This window comes from Protopterus annectens, chromosome 3.part1, assembly GCF_019279795.1.
Source record: "Protopterus annectens isolate FY-2018-M chromosome 3.part1, PAN1.0, whole genome shotgun sequence".
Taxonomy (NCBI): Eukaryota; Metazoa; Chordata; order Ceratodontiformes; family Protopteridae; genus Protopterus; species Protopterus annectens.
The window spans coordinates 507,736,340-507,757,836 of NC_056732.1; the positions used below are offsets into that span (position 1 = coordinate 507,736,340).

The window sequence follows — 21,497 nt, forward strand, 5'->3', positions numbered from 1 at the left end:
GTTTTAGTAAGATATTTTTGCAGTACCTTCTTTATAGCCTTCAGCAACTGTGAAGGGGTTGACATTTGCCAGGTTATATAGTCTGCATTATTTGAAATGATGATAAGAATCATCTGATCTTAAACACCAATAACACAGGCATTACTGTATATTACTATGATATAGTCTTCTCTACAAGATCGAATTACAATGGATTTCTGCATTTAGTTAAAAACTTGTTATACTGTCTGCTAGTTAATGCAGATTATTAAAGCTCTAACGTGTTAACAAGCTGCTTCCTGTGCTGAGGGTGCACAATATGAATCATTCCACCTTTGTTTCCTTATTTTTCTAAACTTGGGTAACTCAATTTACCAGACAGTGCTTTGAGACAACTGGGAACTTGGGCTAGGCTCCTTAATGGTCTCCTGGACTGCATGCTTAGTAACTAAGAACTTGGGAGATATTTTTGCCATCCCTTCCCTACTGTATAGCTGATCTAGTTCAGAAAATGTTATGGCAATATTATTAGCACACCAATTTATAATGCAACATAGGCCATTTGTTCTTCAAGAGCAACAGACACTGCATTCTCTAGATAAAGGACTGAAATGCAAAGTTGTTTGCCAATAGCAACATCTGCATTAGTCAATATCAAGAACTACCACATACTGTGGATGAGAAAAATCGGTAGAATTCCACTTGTCCCTTAAATGTTAAGGGCCAGGACAAACTGTAAGCTTCTAGGAATCATTCCTAGAAGCTTGCAACATCTGCATTAGTAAGATGACTTTTACCTCTGAAAAGATTGTGCATATTGACTTAGCATATGTTATCACATGGTTAATACTTAGCTCTCATACATAATTCTCTATTTAAACTCAGTTATATATAGCTGAGTGTTATGCCAATGATCTTCATGCAATTTCATATAGCTCATCAAAAGCTACCAATAAAGTACATGCAATTTATTTCTTCATAACAATAAGTGGTGCACACAGTCAAAAGATCGACTATAACTGCTGGTGATGGTGGGGTGCTATCTGTAAAGGAAAGAACCATATGCTCTTTTCATCATTTTAAACAGTTTTTAATCTAATCTAATCTAATCTAATCTAATCCAATCTAATCTAACTGTTGTGCCTCCTTCCCTCCTTGCTTTCATCTTTTCTTTCTATGTCCTATGTTTTGAACAAGTCTGCATACTAACAGATATTAAGTAAAACCTGACAATTTACGCATACTGCATATACAGTACCTACCTTTGCTAAAAATATATATTTACATATAACCCATGTAACTGTTATTTTTTAATTGAAAAATAAATAGGTTTTGTACTAAGTGAATGGAGAACAGCTACAGTCATTCCCTGCATAAAGAAGAATCTTCCACAGACCCAGACAATTACAGACACACAAGTCTGACCAGCACCATATGCAAAGCCATGGAAAGATACACCATGGAATTAATCAGTCAGGACATAGGGAACCTCCAAGCACTGGACCCTTCACAGTTTGGATTTGTCAAGCGCAGGTCAAGCTTACTCAACCTGGAATTTTTTTGAAAAGGTCACCAAAGCAATGGATGAAGACAGAATGGTACATACCACATACCTCAATCTGGACAAAGCTTTTGACACAATTCCCCACTCAGAAATAGTAGAAATACTAAATAAACTTGGAATAAACCCCTATGTCACCTACCGGATTGCCAACTGGCTCACAGATAATCAAAATAGGGCAAGTTATCTGCACAAAGAGACAAGTTGAGTCCCCCAGGGATCTGTGCTGGAACCTCTCCTGTTTGGCTTCTACTTTTCTGGACTAAATATCAAACGGATCTGGCTGACTAAGTTTGCAGGTGTCTGCAAGCTAAGAGCAGTCACTGAATCTCCAAATGGCTTAGCCATCCTGCAGGAATGGTCTGTCTCAAATAAAACTGAAACTAAGCCAAAAAATGCATTTTTGTATCCTTTGGGAAGTCAATGACTCCAGGGAACCACCACACTGACAATACACCCGTAAGAGTTGACCCATTATATTCTGGATTTGGGAAATTATGTGAACAGTGACCTAGCTTTTGACCAACATGTGTCTATTATTATAAGAAGGTCCTTCTACATTGCATAGCTTATAAACAGTGGGATTGTGTCAGGATCTAGGGATGTCATTGTCCCCCTTTACTCAGCCCTCATTAGACCAATCACTGAATATAATACCCCCTTTGGCATGTATCTGTCCAGACACATGCAACAACTGGAATGCCCTGAGCGTTACCTTACTAAAAGGAAACAGTGCCTAAATAACATGTCCTACATGGAATGACTCAAAGCTCTGTTAATATACTCTGTATCTTACAGACTGCTAAGAGGTGACCTGTGACTGGCATATAAGGCATCCTCCAACCCATTGCAGATGGTTTTACTTTCGTATTCAATGCAGGAAACAGTTGCACATATAGACAGAAAAAAGTAATAAAATATCATGGTAGAAATTTAATAAGTAGCAATTAGTAAGTAAAGTAGGACAGCAGTGGCACACACCCATCCCAGAACAGGAAACAAGGAACAATATGAAGGTAATATTGTCAAAGTAAAATTGAAACAATAGCATCATATCTATGATTAAACTGAATTATTAAGAATTATTCTGATTAAGATTATTCTAATTATTATTCTGCTGATTTAATTAAAATTATTCTAATTATTATTCTGCTGGTTTATTATATATTCTATTTATATTTTAATAATTAATAATACTTATATTATATATAGCATTATTATTATGATTAAGATTATTCTAATTAAGAATTATTATTATGAATTATTAATGATTAGGGTAAAAAGCAATCAGATTATCTTTGTAGATCTAGTGCTAGACTTAAAATGGCCAGCAAGGACAGCTGGCCTAGTACTTCGCTATGAACATATGAGTGTATTTGGGAAAATCAAACTGAAATACTTTACTGTGGTCATTTTTGTCATATTTAAGACTCATACCTGTCAACCTCTTAGAGCAAGAAATCTGAACAAAGCCACAAATGATGCAGGGACACTTTTTAAATATTACTCTTACAAACTTAAAAGTTGATAGAATAACATAGTTCGCATTAATATGAATTTACTGAAGGATATGAGGTCGGAAACTCAAATTTCTGCCATTATTTTCTGACTTTAGTCTTCAATGATTTCCCAGAAAACCACAATTTTATGAGAAAAAGACCAAAAATGAAGCGAAAATCTGGAGCGTTGAGAAGTATGCGTTAGACTCATAACATGTACACAGTCAAAGTGGTCATAACTGATGGTACAATTATTGGTGCAATTTGAGTGGATTTGTATGGTCGCAATATCCTGAAATGGGTACGTTTTGGAATTTGTCATTATTGGTTAATACCTTTTATTTCATTGTTTACTAGAAAATGTTCAAAAAATTTAGAACACACTCTAACAAAACAAGAAATGCAATTTAAATCAGGACGATGAATCCAAAAGAACACATGCAGTTATGCATGGTCCTAAAATGTATGTGGGCCCTACGGTTTGAAAACAGTCTGTATCCTAGTGTATACTTCCGCCACTGATGACACTACAAAACTCTACCTCATAAAGCCATTAAATGTTTGCTTCTAAAAAAATGCAACAGGTAGGTCATTCTAACTATTGCTAATGCTATCACCAATATTTGATCGCACGGCTTGTTTTCCCCTGTTTAAAACAGCTTCGAAATGTTGTATGACAGGCCACAGGTAGGACTCGGAAAATTATGGGAAGGGGAAAGTCAAGCCTAGTTATAGCTATTCAGAAAGGACAGTGAAGGTGTATACATTGAACTAAAAAAGGGACGTGCCTCCAAATTAGGTATCGTACAGTCGAGAGATCTGGAAAGGCAAAAGGATAAAAGGTGCAAGCAGACGCACTCAAATATCCTTTGGTTCTCCAACATAGCTCTCATCTCAACTGTACAGATTTTCGCAGAATGTCCAGATTTTTGCCACATATTTTTAGTTTGTTCCTCATAAAAAAATGTTTTTTTTTTTCTGGCAAATCACCATGGATTTAAGTCAATAAACAATGATATACATTTTAATTTCTGACTTAATGTCTTTCAGGAAATGCAATCCTGATAATCCTGCAACATTCTACGTTTATAAGAGCAATATACAGAAGTAAGGTTGTACTGGTAAAAGAGAAACGCTACCACGTTTAAATTACCTGTTAAACAGTCTTGCAAGCACAACCCAAGCGCATAAGAGAAAGGTACACACCCAAGCCAAAACGTCTTGATATTGTGCAACCGAAGACCTAAGATCGTGACAAAGACAAGGCGGACCTTATTAGGGGCGGGGCTGTAAGAAACTCCGCCTTACACGCGTCTATGATAAACAAAACCACGTTCATTTGGAGTAATCCATCAGTTGACAGAAAAAGAGGAAACGAAGCTGTAGAAAAAGAAAAGGATTATTCGAATCTCAAATCAGCAACACTAAAGAACAGACCTAATTTGGTACGTAGTCCCGGCTCATTGTATCTATGTGTATGGTGAAAGTTACCTTATGTCATTACAATTTCAAAAAGGGTAGGTCGTATAGCTTACGGACGCTGCCTGGTAAATGCTGCAACATTCGTCTTACTGTGGTCCTAGGATACAGGTATCTGTTATTGTCCTACCGAATCAAACAGCTGGAAGTCGCATTTACTTCTCGGAAAGTTATCTGGGAGAGCGATGGATAGTAGAGAATGAAACTGAAGAGCTTCACAGATGCGTTCTGTCTAAGTTTCGCTCCAGGAAAGTTGCGACGTGCAAAACATGTGGTTGGAAACCAACTGGGTAGTGGTTGTTATCAACCGCTACTGTGTTGCTATATACTGCCAGATTGTGTTGAAGTTGTTGGTTGTCGATTTTTCAGATCTGTTGGTCATACAATAATGTGGATTGTCCCTAATACATCTTTTACTCTACTCTGGAGGGGATCTGGATGAATTGTGGGTACTGTTTTGCCAGCTAGTAGTTTATTTTACATACAGTATTGCTGTACTGCGTAGTGAGCAAGGCTGTGGTATGGTTCCGTTTTAAAATGAGGGCGCCAGGGGTTGTTTGTGGCGTTTTGAAGATATTTCCAGTACTGTTGATCGCCGCGGATAAGCTGTGGTAAAATGACGCCATAATCGGAGACTATCTTAATTTTGTTTTAAAATGTTTACATTGTCTGTGGTGTGCTAATTGTTTATTGTGAAGTAAAGTTTTTCAGTGCTACTGTAAAAATATTCCCCATTTACACTTCTGCGACCCCCTCCCCCCTTTGTTGTAAGGTAAATAAATGGGGATTAAAGGCTACTTTTATTTTGGTTCCTTTACAAGGCAACCGTGGTGTTTGCTTGTAAGATTACTTCCACCTTGGCGTTGCGGAGTTAATTTTATAGTTTCCAGCGTGTGTGAAGCCTTAATTAACCAAGAGCCAGCACAAGCTGTCTGTGCCACCAAACTTGTGGGTCCCAGAGCTCCCAGCATAACTCTCAGCTGTACATAGGGTTACCACATGCCCCACTTTGCGAGGGACAGTCCCTCTTTTGGCAGTTGTGTCCTGCAAAAAATAAAATAATGAAAAAATGGCAAATGTCCTGAGATTTTAGGACAAAAATATTTCCAATATTTTCTTTAATAGTTGCACAAAACAGTTATTTTGTATATGAAACGGAATAATCAACTCAAATGCTAAAATATTAAGCTTTTATTTTGGCAAAAGTCCTTTGTACTGGCCGTGAGTATGTTTTGCCTTGTAAAATTTGACGTTTCTCCAAAAAATGTCACTTTGGGCATTTGAAAAGGTGGCAACCCTATTTTTCCCCAGAAAGTCCAGATCTTTGCCTCATATTTTTGGTCTGTTCCTCATAAGTGTGTGTGTGTGTTTTGACAAATCACTAGGATCTACGGGTTAAAGTAACGAACTAATGACATGCTTTTGAGTTTCAGACTTCGTATCCTTCAGAAAATGCATGCGAACACAACTCCTGTTCTTGCAGGTTTCCGAGTTTCTAAGAACACTAAAATGTGTCCCTGATTTTCAACCGTTGTCTCTCCATTATGTCAAGCGTTGTCCATATTTCTTGCTGTTACAGGTTAAAAGTATAGTTCCCGAACCGTTCCCAGCCATTTAGTTAAGATTTGGCGATCCCAGAAACCACCTTATTCGTAAACGTAGGCTTTTAGTATTTACACTCACTGACCATCCCGTTGCTCCAGTCTGACAGAGACTTGCCCTTTAATATTTAAGTCAACAACAACTGGGCGATGGCAGAAACTAAATGAAAAGACAACGGCGGCATCATTGTAAATTCGGAAAATATCTGGCAGCAGAATACTTACTGGCCTCTTAACTAACTTCAGCTAAATTACATATAAATATTATGATTAATAACCAGACCACTTCCATGCACTTACAGATGGGAAACGTCAAGGTTTACTTGGCTGCATATATTTTCAGTCACTTGGATTTTTTTGGTGGTAAGGCCACAGGTGTTCACTCTCCGAGGTAGGCGTGTCGTATGCTTCACAGATGTCTGAAGTCTTTTCTCTGCGTTGGCGCAGAAAGATCTCAACTTTCCTTCTAGGAAATAGTCCTCGTAATGTGGAACACATTTATTTTTTCGATTTTATTTATTTATTTATTTATTTTCACGGTATGTCTAACTAGGTCGGTCAGTGACCCTTTTTCAGCTGGGGCCTGAAGAGAAGCTCCATTGCAAAAACACAAACAATACAAAAAATTGATAGCAATCGGGAATACTTAACTTTGGTAAAAATAGGTAGTAGATTATGTGTAAAATAATAATAGAGAGTAAAAAAGTGGGAAAAAAAGAGCAAACAAATTGGCATGAAATTACATGTGCCATCAGAGAAATGACCTGATCACTGTCGGTTTTGGTGGTGGGTATTTGAGGTTCATGTATGGTATATGAACAAGAATATGGCAGATTGTTGCTATGCTAATGTTAATTGTTCTAATAAGTGATTGCTAAGGCACTGTTGAGGTGAAGTACAAGGAGAGAATATGATGAAATTGTAGGAAACTTTAGATAGGTAGATACAAATAGGAACAGTGGTGAGCTTGAGATAGGTAGAGAGAAATTGGACTTCTGTGATAGAAGGGATAGTTTGAATGTTAGAAAGGGAAGGCATATTTTTTGTAAGAACAAAGCCTCAATTAGTGCAGTAGCAAAGCCATTTTTTGGTTAGGCATTCTTTAAGCAGTAGTTTAAATGTGGATGTGTTGCTAGAATTTAGTATTGTCAGCAGGACAGGCCTTAGGTTAGCTGGTGCCCTAGGCAAAAGAGCTCCATGGTGCCACACTACCAGGTGTCCCCATCCTGGTCTACCTACTCAAATACTACAAAAGCACCCCTGCTAGAGCAGTGCCCTAGGCGGCCGCCTAGTTGGCCTATGCCTAAGGCCGGCTGTGTCAGAGGCATGGAATTTCAGGACTTGGATACTTGGTGGGATAATAGAGAGTGAATGTAACAATTATTAGATTTAGTTATTGTGAGTAGTACTTTGTTGGAATATCTTGGTGGTCTGCCATTTGAGTAGGTCTGCACTAAGCTCATGAGTGCTGCTGGACAGTTGTCTGAATGGTGGAAGATGGAAGGAACGAATGAATGAAACTTTGTTGAGGGATAGGAGATTGGGTAGTTCAGTCCAATTTAGTTTATGAAGTGCTGTGCAGTGATGTGTTCTGCAAGGGAGGTTAGTACCATATCTTGTGATTTTTGGGTATTTTTCTGTAATCATGGCAACACTGTTAATGCGGTTGCTGACTTCCGAATCCAGTGTCAAACTGTGTATTTGTCTTAGTCTTAACAGGTGTGTGTAAAATGTAGAAGTTCGTTTTTTTTTTTTTACATTTTATCCATTTAACTGATTTATACACAGCTGTTATTATTAACATCCAAAAAACATGGCTTGACGTTGGAGTCAGAGCTCAGCACCCGCATTGAAAGTGTTTGCCCGAAAGCAGAATAGTGCAAAAAAAAGGCAAAGTTCTACTATTACAGCAGTCTCTCCATTATAGTGAAATCAAGCATTGTAGAAATGCTCAACCTCAACATCTCTAATTATAACTTTATCTTGTAAGCCCTTCACGGCAAACATATACATAGCAATTTCACTGTCTTTTTTAAGCATCATTTCACATGCCTCACGGAGGACTGAAAACTGTCTTTGTTACAAATGGTCAGCATGACTACGTCTTTGTAAGCACAGGCAGTTACTTCATGTTAGGCATTTCATGCAGTGTACATATCACCATGTCATGCTTAATTAACAGAAGAAAGAAATGTCATGTTATTTGCAAGTATTTCCTTATTACTGATTTTCTGTCTGTGATTTTAAAGTGATCGCTCCGCTGTAATGCAGTACCTTAACACGTCCGTCAGGCAGACGTTTGTGTAAAAGTTAGACTAATTTCTTGATTAAACATTTAATTATTAACACAAGCATTTTTACTAACATGTGCTTAACAAGCATGTTAATGAGCTGCATTACACCTGAATGATCGCATTAATAGTGTTGCCCCGATAATGGAAAAGTACCGATTTTTTTATAGCAGGACTCCAGTTTGTTTAAATGTTATTTTTCTAAGATTAGTGAGGAATATAGAAAGGTAGACAGTAGATCTTAGCTTTGGAATGTTTAGTGGCCTCTGTTGGGTATGGCTTGACTCAGTATAGTGAGCCTAGCTTAATGAGGACCTTTGAGTGAGGTGTTTGTCAAATTTTAGGTTCTTGTCAATTGTTTGTTTTATTGGCTGAGTAGATGGTGGAGGGGGAGAATTATCAGGAACGTTGCTATTGGTGAAGAGCATAAGGTTTGTTTTATTTGGATTGAGTATGAGTTGAGAGTCTGAGAGGTATTTTTCAACTGGAAAGATTCTTGAGTTGTTTGTAAGAATTCTCATGGGGAGGGAGCTGAACCTGTAAGGGAGGAGTCGTCTGCATATTGAACGATGGTTGCATGCTGGGTGGCTTGAGTTGAGAGTCTGAGAGGTATTTTTCAACTGGAAAGATTCTTGAGTTGTTTGTAAGAATTCTCATGGGGAGGGAGCTGAACCTGTAAGGGAGGAGTCGTCTGCATATTGAACGATGGTTGCATGCTGGGTGGCTTGAGTTGAGAGTCTGAGAGGTATTTTTCAACTGGAAAGATTCTTGAGTTGTTTGTAAGAATTCTCATGGGGAGGGAGCTGAACCTGTAAGGGAGGAGTCGTCTGCATATTGAACGATGGTTGCATGCTGGGTGGCTGTGCACCTGTTGGTGGATATGATGAAGACTAGTGGAACAAGAATTGAGCCTTGGGGTACTCCTACTGAGACCTGTATTAGAGTGGAGAGTTTATTTTGCCACTTAACTGCCTGTTGGCACTCATTTAAGTAGTTGAGAAACCAGAAGAGGGTTGGCTGGGTTAGGTCCAAGGAGTCTAGTTAATTTATTTATTGGTGGAATACTGGTTGTCTTTTCTAAGCTGGTTGAGTTTGTAAAACTAACAAGGGCAATGGTTGTACTGTGTTTAGGTCTGAAGTCATATTGAGATACAGATGGAGGGTAGAGGAGTTGTCTGTGCATGCATTTCTCAAGAATCTTGGCTATGGGAGGGGGGAAAGCAATTGGCCTGTAGTGTGAGACCTCAGTAGAGGTGCCGCCTTTGTGAAGAGGGATGATACAAGAGACTTGACAAATGGGCAAATATGTGGAACACATACTATCAACTTCAATTGGAAAGGTCATAGGATGGTTTAAATATGCTGGTTAGGAATGAGTCATATTAAAAGTTTATCATGGATATCAGTAGACATATTTCTAATACTGCATGTGTGACATACCTTTTCAGTGTGGAACTTCGAGAACCATGAAGTTTTTAAGACCTACAAATGAGGTAAACTTGAGCTGTATTCTGACAGATGAGCATTTGAAAGGTAAGGTATGATTGGTGGTTTCACTGAAGTTTACCTTTGGGGGCATTTCTTGTTGTTTTTGTAAGCCTGGGGCAGCATTGGTGTCAGGCACACCAAGTAACTCTTCCTGCAAGTGTACGAGTTTGCATTTGTTCACCCCCTTCTGTTGTAGGTAATGAATCTATGCCCCATGTTTCTGTGGATTAATAGTCTGCATTTGAATTTGTGCCCTCTTGCATTCGGAATATATTGTTCATTATACAAGTAATACTACTATAATAGAGAACAGTAGACAATACTTAAGTGCAAATAAGAATACGGAGTGACATGTTACGCAAAGTCTGTTATCTCTGCTGTCAGTAGCATTAATTAGAAAAAATTCTTAACACAGAATGCATAACATGTCTGTCAAACAGGGGTGTAGTCGGTAGATTCCATTTTGTACTCGCAGACTGTTAAGGCCCCAGTTTTGGTCCGAAAGAAATGTACTCTGTAGAGTGCAATGAGTACCCTTCGCCTTCAGATGTGGAACCATACCTATCAACTGTCCAGATTTTCAGACCAAGACCCAAACCTAGTGAACTTACTGCATATCTGTAAATCAAATGGGTCTAGGGCTACCCATTCCAGGGACTTAAATATGGCCTGAAACTTAAATAGGACATGCTGGAGGGACAGATTTTTCTCCCAGCAACTGCCACGTCTTTGGAACAGGCTACCAGCTCATGTGAAACGGAGCACCTGCATGACACTGTTCAAGAAGAACCTAGATTAGTGGATGGGGTACTGTAAATTCTTACCGGGGAAAGTGCCTACAACCTCCTGGACTTGGGCAGTCCTCACTAAATGGAATCTTGGGTATTGACTAGTAGCTCAATGGTATTACATTGGGTTGAAATGGCTAGGCTTAAAATTACCTCAGGGTCAATATCCTAGTAATCTCCTGTGATCCTATGGAACTGAGGAACATTTTTCATAATGAGGTCACTTCTGTCTCTTTCTCTGTATGTAATAAATATATATGTACATACACACAAATATTAGATTTATAGTTTCATAGTTTGGTACTAGGCTATCTGCCCTGGGGCATTTATAAGCCTAGCCATAGTGATGTGGCTTTCGCCACCCCATGTAATGGTACAAAAGTGTACAGAATAGATTTAGAATACTGTGCCTCTGTCTAGTAGTGACACAGTGAAGACCCCCTTACATAATAGAATTAGTTCACTGTGCCTCCTGTTTAGTAGTAACACAGAGATGACCCCTGGGGTAAACCTACGATCTCCCAATCACTCGTCAAGATTTCTCCTTGAGTCAGTGAGGGGCTCTGCCTAACATGAACTGGGATTCTGTTCCAGAGTATGGGAAGCCTCTGAGTTACAAATCTGTCCCTCCAGCATGTCCTATTCATATCTGTGCTGAGGTTCAAATCTTTAGCTCTTGTGGTTCTAATGGATTTGGATTTTTTGAGGTGGAGCATGTCCATCAATTCCTGATTGGACATGGCCTTGTACGTCAGGCACAGATCACCTCTGAGTAGGCGGTATGCTACTGAATAGAGTTGGAGTTTCTTTAGTCTGGCAGCATATGACATATGTTGGAGACCCTTGATCCTCTTGGTGAGGTACTTTTGAGGTCTCTCTAGCTGTTGCAAGTGCCGGGTGAGGTACATACCAAATGGGGTATTGCATTCAGTCATGGGCCTGATAAGAGAGGAGTACAGGGGCAAAATGACCTCCTTTGATCTGGATGTGAATTCCTTCATGATGAGGTGGGCAAGGTAGAAAGTCTTTCTAACCACTTTGGCAACGTGGGTGTCAAATGAGAGGTCACTATCGACTTGGGTCCCCAGGTCTCTGATTACTTTTTCCGTACTCAGTGGGTTACCGCCTATATGATAATTTGTGGGCACTTTGTTTTTCCCAAAGGGGATGACTATACATTTTTTTGCATTTAGTTTAAGGCCATGACTCCGGCACCAGTTGTTCGTTTCAGTGAGGCCTTTCTGTAGGATGTATGTGTCAACTGGTGTATCGACTATGGCACCTAGTTTGCAGTCATCTGCGAACTTTGTCAGCCACAGCCCTCCCATGTTTGCTTTCACATCTGAGAAATAAATGCCAAACAAGAGGGGTCCCAGGACAGAGCCCTGTGGGACACCACTGGCTTTGAGTCTGACATGGCTCCAGCGATTTTGACTTTATGGGTTCTATCCTTTAGACAGTTTGCCACCCATCTTGTGACATATGGATTTACATTTAAGCTGTTGAGCTTGTCTATGATGCCAGAGTGGGGTATTGTGTCGAAAGCTTTAGCCAAGTCCAGGTAGGCTGTATGGACTGCTTTGCTCTCGTCAATGGCTCTAGTGACAGTTTCGAAGAAGTCAACCAGGTTTAAAAGGCAGGATCTGCCTTTTACAAAGCCGAACTGGGTGGGATCAAGTGTCTGCAAGTCCCCAATGTCTCTGTTTATTAGTTCCATAATGATTCTTTCCATAGCTTTGCAGACCAGGCTGGTTAAGCTTATGGGGCGGTAGTTACCAGGGTCAGTAGAGGTGCCTCCTTTGTGGAGTGGGACTACTGTTGCTGTATGCCAGTTTTCAGGTACATATCCTGTAGTAAGGCTAAGGTTAAATAGCATTTTTATGTGCGGGTTTAGCTCCTCTTGGAGTTCACGTAGCATGCAACCCGGGATACCGTCAGGTCTCTGATGCTGTGTTTTTAGCTTTGCTGAGGGCGTTTCTCACCTGGACATCTGAGATGACAGGGAGGTTACATTCAGCTGGGATAAGTATTTCTTCTTTTGGGGGTGAGGGAGGGGAGAAATTTGCACTGAACCTGTCTGCCAGAATGTTGGCAATATCTGTGGGTTCAGTATATTTTTTTGTCATTGTGAACTAACTCTGAACATATCTGAGGGTTTCCGCCCAGGTTTCTAACATAGCTGAAGAAGGCCTTATGGTTATCTTTAGTGTCCATAGCGATTTTTCTCTCAAAGTTGGCCTTGGATGTTTTTATGAGAGAACGTAGCTTTCTACTAGTGCTGATCAGAGATGCCTTCTCTTTATGGGATTTTGCTCTGTCGTGCAGTAGCTTCCTTCTTTTGTTATACAATTTGTTTATAGCTGGGGTCCACCAGACAGGACGCCTGCCCTTGGTGGTGAGGGTCTTGGTTTTATTTGGGATTGCATGATCCATGCATTCTTGGAGATGTCCGTAGAAAGCATTTGTGAAGGATTCTGCATTGTGGGATGTGGTTTCCACTGTCCCAGTGGGCTTAAAAGGATACCATCCCAGTTTTAAGAAGTGTAAAGTTGGCTTTTGAGAAGTTTTTCACTGTAGTCTTTTGTGGTGGAGGTGGGATATGTATATCCAGGGTGATTAGTTTGTGGTCAGATCTCACTAGTGAAGGGTATACTCCCGGTGTGGAGCACTTAGTCCCCATGTTTGTGATGATCAGGTCTAGTATATTATCTCCCCTTGTGGGAGAGGTGACTAGCTGTTCCATTGCGTTTGAATTTATGAATTCCAGGAACCTTTGGGCTAGGGTGTTTGGGCTAGAATAATGCACCCAGTCTGTTAGGGTAGTTGAAGTCTCCCAATATGATGGTGTTTGGTGAGACATTCATATCCTCCAATGTCTTCAGGAAGGCTGAGTGGGGTTCCTGAGATTGGGAGGGTGGTCTGTAACATGCTACCAGTTGTATAACAGTTTTGCCTACGGTTAGTTGCACCTGGATGGTCTCTGATGCTTCATGTGTTGCCACTAACCTGGAGGTGTGGGTGCCCTTGATGAATATGGACATTCCCCCTCCCTTTTTGGTTTGGCCCGAGTTTTGGGGCCGAAAAGCATGATACGAGGTATAGCCTGGTAGTGCTGGGGTGCTCTCAGGAGCCTTGAACCAGGTTTCAGTTACTGCACAGACATCGATGTCCTCCATACTGAGGAGTGCTTCGAGAGCCTGCATCTTGAGATTTAGACTTCTGGCGTTGAGCAGCATTACCCTTAATTTTTTTCCATTTTTGTTTTCTAAGGAGGTGGGTTTGTCTTTTGAACCTTGCCTAAAAAAAGCACTATGGGGGAGGCAAGAGCCGTAGCCAATATCCGGAAGCCCAGTGGTGACAGATGCAAGCCGTCCCTTGTGAAGCAACGTGGCTTGTCCAGCATGTCATCCCAAGCAGACAGACATTGGATCCCCCTAGAATGACACCAGTATTTGAGCCAATTATTAAAGCTGGTCATCTTGTCTTTGTATTGTGGCATCATTCTTGGTGAGGATAAGATGCTGGTCAGGGTTATACCAGCCTGGGCTACATAATCAGAGAGCTCCTCTGTCTCTTTTCATGTAGTCCAGGGAGGTACGTCTCGGGTCATTCACGCCGGCATGGACAATGACCGAGTCATATTTGTACTTGCTTTGGAGTGAACTGAGTGCATGTGTTATGTGGTGGATCCTAGCTCCCGATAAGCAGCTCACCATTACCCTCTCCTTGTTCAGCCTGGTAAGCGGAACGTCAGTGTGTCTGACTATAGAGTCACCTATTACTACTGTATCAGACATGGTGTTTGGCCTTAAGGGCTGTGATTGTTTGACACACTGATTTATTGAAGTATGTGATGCATGTGTTATGATTTGAGGTGGTGGATTTTTGGGTGTCTGCTTTGAGAGCCTCTGTTGTTTTGGTAAGTTTTTTGTTAGAGCTTCCGAGTATGTCTTTGTGTTTTTATGTGTTTGGTTTGCAGTTGTGGTAGGTCTATGTGGGACTGGGTTTGGTGTGTGTGTGGTTACCTTCTCCTCCTGTCTGGTCTTGCCAGTCCTGAGTTGAGAGTTCAGCCTCCAGTTTGGCTATATAGTTGCATCTCTCACATGTATTTGTGTTTGTTGGGAGGAGGAGAGGGTTGTCTGTGTACACGAGACACTTGTAGCATTGTCTCAAGATTCCTAGATTAACCAGCTGAACCGGAGAGGATGCCAGCAATCTACCACTCGACATGCTAGATTATTATAAGGGTGTGCTGTGCCTTTAAGGGAAGTGGGTACTCACAGGGAAGGTAGGTGGATGCAGTGCTTACTTTAGTTAGCGTGTGCTTACTTAGAAGAGAGGCTTTGAGAACAAGTGCTAGGCTTATAATTAAGTGATTAGACTAGATTATTATAAGAGTAGAGCTTTCTTAAGGGAAAATTTGAAGAGCAGACTTGGCGGAGCCAGAAAAAGTTTAACCGGCGCTGCGCTATGCGCACAACCACGCAAAGCCGTGCAAACGCGGATTTTAAACAGGGAAATGGTCCAAAACAACCAATTACTACAAGCTCTTGTGCTGAGGTAACTCCTTCAGGGACAGATAGGCTGCTCAAGGCTCCCCCACTCCCACTGGTGAGCAAAGAAACTTCCTTCTATCCAAGTAAGGCAATGGACACCACAGGAACTACACCACAGCCCAGAATACAGCAAAGCCTGTATACTGGTCTAAACTAGTCGAGGAGAGGCGGGAAGACAAGGATATTTTTTTTTTGAGATAGAAAGCACACAGGAATGCAGGAAACAGTAATAAATCAGTTACACAGGCTAGCACACTTTAGTGGACAGCCTCAACAGTTAAATTAACAAACAAACAACTTTCGACCAATGTTCGACTAAATGAAACTTTAAGTGCAGATAATATATAATGCAATGCAACAAACAGTTAAAAAAAACAGTTTAAGCTTGTTCAAGGTAATAGTTTAAAAAGTAAGGTATGGTTTTGCAATGGGAATTGTTTAACTAAGCATATAGTCTACTTGGGCGTTTGTCAAACCTGCATGAGTTTTTATGTGGGTAAGACAGACCGTTGCCTAAAGAATAGGATTTATGACCACACCTACTGTATGAGGAAATGTGACATCAATAATGCCTTGTCAAGACATTTGATGGAAAATCCACAATGTAAGGTGTTTAAATTTGGAATTTTGGAAGTGGTCGTCCCAAATCCCCGAGGTGGCAATATCAAAGCTATAGTAGGGGAAAAGGAAATTAGATGGCAGATCCGGTTAGATGCAAGTACCCCTCCTGGTCTGAATGAGGTTATTCCTACCAAACCCCTAGTTAGAACTTAGTACAAATGGGTTGATATATTTACACATTTTTGATGGTTTAGAATTTTATATCGTTCTCTCATACTTTTTTGATGTTCTTTTTATGCCTATGGGGTCGTATTATGCAAATATGGCATAGGTCATGATTGGTAATGATTGCACATTCAGTCATGACATGGTAATGTTTGGCACTTTATTGAGACGCTAGCAGGCATTGTACAGATACATATACATTTTTCTCACCTAGATATACAGGTGATCAGACTCTATATACATTTGGTTTTTATTATTAGGTTGTAGGCAGTGTCTAGTAGATATAACAGTGTGCAGGGTTTAGATATATCAATTAGTTATTGTGTACATAGATTTTGCACACACTCTCTGCAAGGTTTTTTTTAAATTATGGCGTATTTTATATATATTTTACTTATACTTTGTTAATGTATATTTTTGTACAAAGAGGTCAGCTTAATGAAAGGGATACATAAATTTTATATTACATATTATTATTCTGTCACATTATGCTTTTGGTATAAAGATTTTGAAAAAAATGCTTAATTGAATAATTAAGGGAAAAAGGCGGGCTTTTTATGTATATAATGTGATGAATTTTAGTAATTGATGTTCTGATGAAGGCAGTTGTTACACTGAAGAAAGCGCTCAACCATTAAACGTTTTGTCTCCTGGCTAGTTTCCAGTTTCCTGGTGTGATTTACGCTAGTTCTCTGGCGTTTTGTGTTGCTGTTTATTTGGTCGGACACTGGGATTTTCTACTACTTGTTCAAGGTAAGCAAGAGAAGGTATTTCAGGTAAAAAACAGCAAAAAAATACTTAGGAAAGTAGTCGCTTTTCTCAGTTCTCTGCTGCTAGGACCACTTTGCAGGACCACGAGGAGCTGTTGCTGAGTAGTATAGAAATGTATTGTTGGAAATTAAATCTCAGTTTTCTATTTGCTGATACGGCACTTAAACTTACTTGGCTTACAAAATTTACTTTTCTTAACACGACTTTGAATACTATTAAGGTTTTTGAAAAGTGTTGTGAAGATGAAATTAGAAAGTTAGGCAATAGTAAAGCTGGTACACCGTAGTATCTGTGTATTTCGGCTTTTCCCGGTTAGGGGTCGCCACAGCGGAACTCCGGTCTGCTAATGATTGGCAGTAGAGTTTTACGTGTTGACTTGCCAGGCCTAACGCACAACCTTCAACGAAGGAATGCTCATTCACGCATGTTGCCACACAGAAGACGTTCTAACTGAGACGTTCTAACTGAGAATCGAACGAGCAACGTCTAACTGTGAGGCGACAACGCTACTGCAGCACCACCACCGCAGTATAATCTTACTAAATCCCAAAGATTGGCCTTGAAAGAACTTAAAATTTAAATCACTTAAGTTTTATGAAAGTCTATAAGGGTGGGGGGGGTTAGTAATTATGGAACAGATTAAATATCTTTCAGCAAAGTAATACATCTGAATATTTGTGTGTTGTCGAGAGCTACAAAAAGTTTGGATACAACTGTAGGACTTTTTAATGGAGGGTTCCATCTCTTCTGAAATGTATGAGTTTATGGTTCTTGATCATCCTATGTTAGGGGACCTTTAAAATTCATAAGCACCCAAATAATCCACCTTTTCTACCTATAGTTTACATCCCCTAACTTTCTTACTGTAGGAATTTCTTTGGCTTTGCTGGATTATTTTTTTAAATCCAGTTGTTCAGGAAATGGATTTTTTATTAAGGTTTCATTGGATTTTTTTAAATAAGTTTAGAACATTTAATCCTAATTACAAGTAAGCATTACCCAAGTTTTATTGCACATTTTTCTAATGGGGACATTCATTCATGTTTGTTGTAACCTTTTTAGATCTTGAGCTTCATAACAATTATTTTTTATTTAACATGAAAGTCTACAAGCAATTAAAAGGGGTAGCTATGGCTTCTGCAGCTGCCTCAATTTATGCCAACATTGTTTTTGGCTGGTGGGAGCAAATGGTTTGAAGCTGTTTTTTCCAAGGTTGTGTTTTAGGTATGTAGATGATTTGATTTTTTGTTTTAGAAGGTAATACGGTTCACGTTAAAGTGGTCAGTATCATTAACAGTGAGTTTGAATTTTTAAAATTCACTCTGGGGAATGTTGGTCTTTAAGTTAACTTTTTGGATGTTACTATCAAGAGGGATATGGTGGGCCTTAAATTTAATAGTGAGATTTATAGGAAAAATACCTTTGTAAAAAGTTATTTATATTATTCTAGTAATCCTCCCACTTCTATGAAAAATGACATTCTGAAAGGCCAATCTTTCAGGATGACGTACAGTTGTGTTTGAATAAAAGGTTACTTATATTACCAAACTATTTTTGGAAAGAGGGTACAAATATAATTTACTATTGAGTTTATTAGAAGATACTAGGCAATGTAGGAATATGGATTTTTCAGCCCATATTGCCGTTTGGATTAATACAGAGAGATATGGAAATAATTGCAGACAAGCATGATATATCCTGTTGCCTTGAAATTTCAATAGATGGAAAAGGTATTTCTTCAGTTATTGACATGAATTGGAAATGTTGTTAAAGGCAATTCAGGTTTAATATAAGTTATATATAATAAACCAAGATTTACTTATACAAATACATACAGTCCAAAATGGTGTTTACAGAAGGACATTTTTTATGACATTCCACTATATGGAGTGGGAAGGACAAGGGAATGTACAAATGTGGCTTTTGTACCATATGTAGGTACATATTGGAAGGCCCTTTTGTTGAGTTGCCCCACCTGGATAAAACTATTTCAATTTTGGGAGTATGCAACTGTAATACCAAGAAGATAGTTTACATTGCTGTCTGATGTTCTTCGTGTTTCACTGTTGCAGTCATTACATTTGGGTAATCCTGATGGCAGGTTGCCCTCAGTCTACCTGAATTCCAAAGTCCTGGGTCCTGCGTCGGCTGCTGTCGCCCCTTCCCTGACATCAGGTCATCAGAGGTATAAAAGAAGCAGCCGATGCCATTTTCTTTAGTCTTTCTTGCCGCGCGGTGCCCGAAGCAGAAGCAGTTCGCAAGTGCCGGTCGGCCGACTCCTGAGATCGTGTTCGAGTTTCAGATCCGAAGTCTTCATAAAACTAAGTACCCTGTTGTGGAAACTTTTTCTTTCTTGCTCCAGACCAATGCACTATTAAGCGCCGGTATGATTTTGCTTTAAACTATTTTGGACGCCGGTTTAATTATCCAGAAATGTCGTTGGATAGCCATCCGACTACCGGAGTTCACAAAAAATGCAAACAAAAGGAGAGGGACAACAGAGGCCCAAAACAGATGACAAAGCTTTTCCTAAGCCAGTCGCCGGTTCTCAGTGAGGCACTTTCGCAGCCCCTGACGCCCGGTACGTTAGTCGCAGGCCGCTACCGACTCCCACGTGGAGTCGGCCATGCCGCTGGAAACTCAAGGTGTTGGAGCCTCGGATACTATTCCTTCAGATGGGTCTGGAGCCGCTGAGCAGGCACTGGCTTCTGAGGATTTATTCAAACCTAAACATCTTTATATTAAACAGACGTCAGCTTCAGCTTCAAAGGCAAAGACTACCTTCTAAAGCAAAGAAACAAGCCACGTGGTCAGGCCTCTATGCCCAAAAACAGATGCTCAAAGTGGCCGAAGACTTTATTACCTTGATCAGGGGTATAAGAGGCCTAGGCAAGAGACTGACTGTGAATCTTCCGATCAGATTTCCATTTCTTCTGATGAGGAATATTCTCTTCCCCCCTATGAGGATTCTGATGCTGAAGAATCTGTACCTTCAGCTTCTCCTCCTGAGGACTATTCTTTTGGGGAAACCTTGCATATAATGAGGGAGCATTTCCACTGGGAGAGCCAAGATTTTTCAGAATCTAAAAAGAGGCTCAGGGATTTCCTTTTACTACCTCAACACAGGCCACTAGCAATTCCACCTGTGTTAGACATTGTAGATTGTGTTTTCGGAGTCTAGTCTTACCCCTGACTCTTTACCTCCAGCTCCTGTTAAGCCTGGCAGATATTACAGGGTTCCTGACTCTCATAAATTCCTTTTTAAAAAACCCTGCTGCAGACCCAGAAACTATTTCACAGGGTCCCAAAGGAGTTAACCCTACCCCCTCTGATAGAAATTCTAGGGCATTGGATAGATGGGGAAAAAAAGTTTACACATCTGCTACCTTGGCTATAAGGGCCTTAAACTGTCAGTTTCATATGCTCAAATATCAGCAACATGTCATGGCATTGCTTAAACAGAAAATGTTGTTAAACTCTGAATGTGCAGAAAACAAGGAAATGCAGGATTTATTCCATGCAGCTAAACAAGTTGGAAAGCATATTTTGCAATGTGGTTTTGATTCTTTAGAGGCCTCCTGCAGGGCCGCAGTTACGGGTTCTGTAATTAGGAGGCATGCTTGGTTAAAGGAACAAAATCTGCCTGTTCATGTCAAAGTTAAATTATTAAATGCACCTTTACAGCATGATACTTTGTTTGGTGTTAAGGCAGAAGAGGTGTTAAAGAAAATGGAGGACAAAGCTAAATCTATATAAACTGTCAAAGATTTTTTACAAGTACAGCCACCTAGGTTTAGTAGACACAGGCCAACAAAGAATTGGTCCTTTCCTGTGTCAGACCTCAAAGGGGCAGATCCAGACACCCTAGAGTCAGATCCCAGGCACAAGGTTCATACAGGTGAAAGCAATGGGGTGCTTCTACCTCCAAAGTTGGAGAAGACGAATCACAACCATACAGGAAACGGTCCCAATGACTTCCCCCTGCCTGCATCAAGCACTTATGTCCTGGCAGCACCCTTACGGGGAAAATTAGCACGTTTTTCTCAAAATTGGCACATTATAACCCAGGACAAGTGGGTTCTAAGTATCGTGTCACAATGCTACAAGTTCCATTTCCATACCCTGCCAAGGGCAAACAGCTGGCCAAATCTGCCAAAAAATCAATGGGCAGAGGCACAAAAACAAGTCCCATCCCTCATGGACATGGGGGCCATTCAACAAGTACCAGAGCAAGAGCAGGGACAAGGATTTTACTGAAGACTGTTCTTGGTACCCAGAAAGGACAAGGCCTGGACCTATCTATTCTGAACACATGGATATACCAAAATTCAAGATGTTGACTTGGCAGCAGCTTCTGCCCATGCTTGGCTTGTGACTTTAGACCTAAAAGAGGCATACCTGCATGTCCCAATCAGACAAATATGCAGAAGATACCTCTGATTCAAGGCTGGTTCAATGCATTACCAATTGTCTCCACTGCCCTTTGGCATATCTACTGCGCCCACGGTCTTTACAAAGTGCCTGGCACCAGTAATTGCATTCTGCAGACAAAGAGGAATACAAATATATCCTTACTTGGACGACTGTCTAATTCAAGCAGAGAACAAGGACATTCTTCTACAGCATCTGGTGTTTGTGAAAAGACTTCTAACATGCCTGGGGTACACAAGTCAATGAAAAGAAATCAAAACTAGTACC

At 40.2% G+C, this 21,497-nt stretch overlaps 1 protein-coding gene across 1 annotated transcript in view; it reads left to right on the forward strand.

The window, feature by feature from the left end:
• Positions 1-4,352: 4,352 nt before the first annotated feature.
• Positions 4,353-21,497, forward strand: part of NDRG1 (N-myc downstream regulated 1) — an 896,718-nt gene continuing 879,573 nt past the window's right edge. Inside the window, exon 1 of the mRNA XM_044066941.1 lies at positions 4,353-4,484. The gene's annotated coding sequence lies outside the window, so the exon portion shown is untranslated. The remainder of the gene's footprint in view (positions 4,485-21,497) is intronic.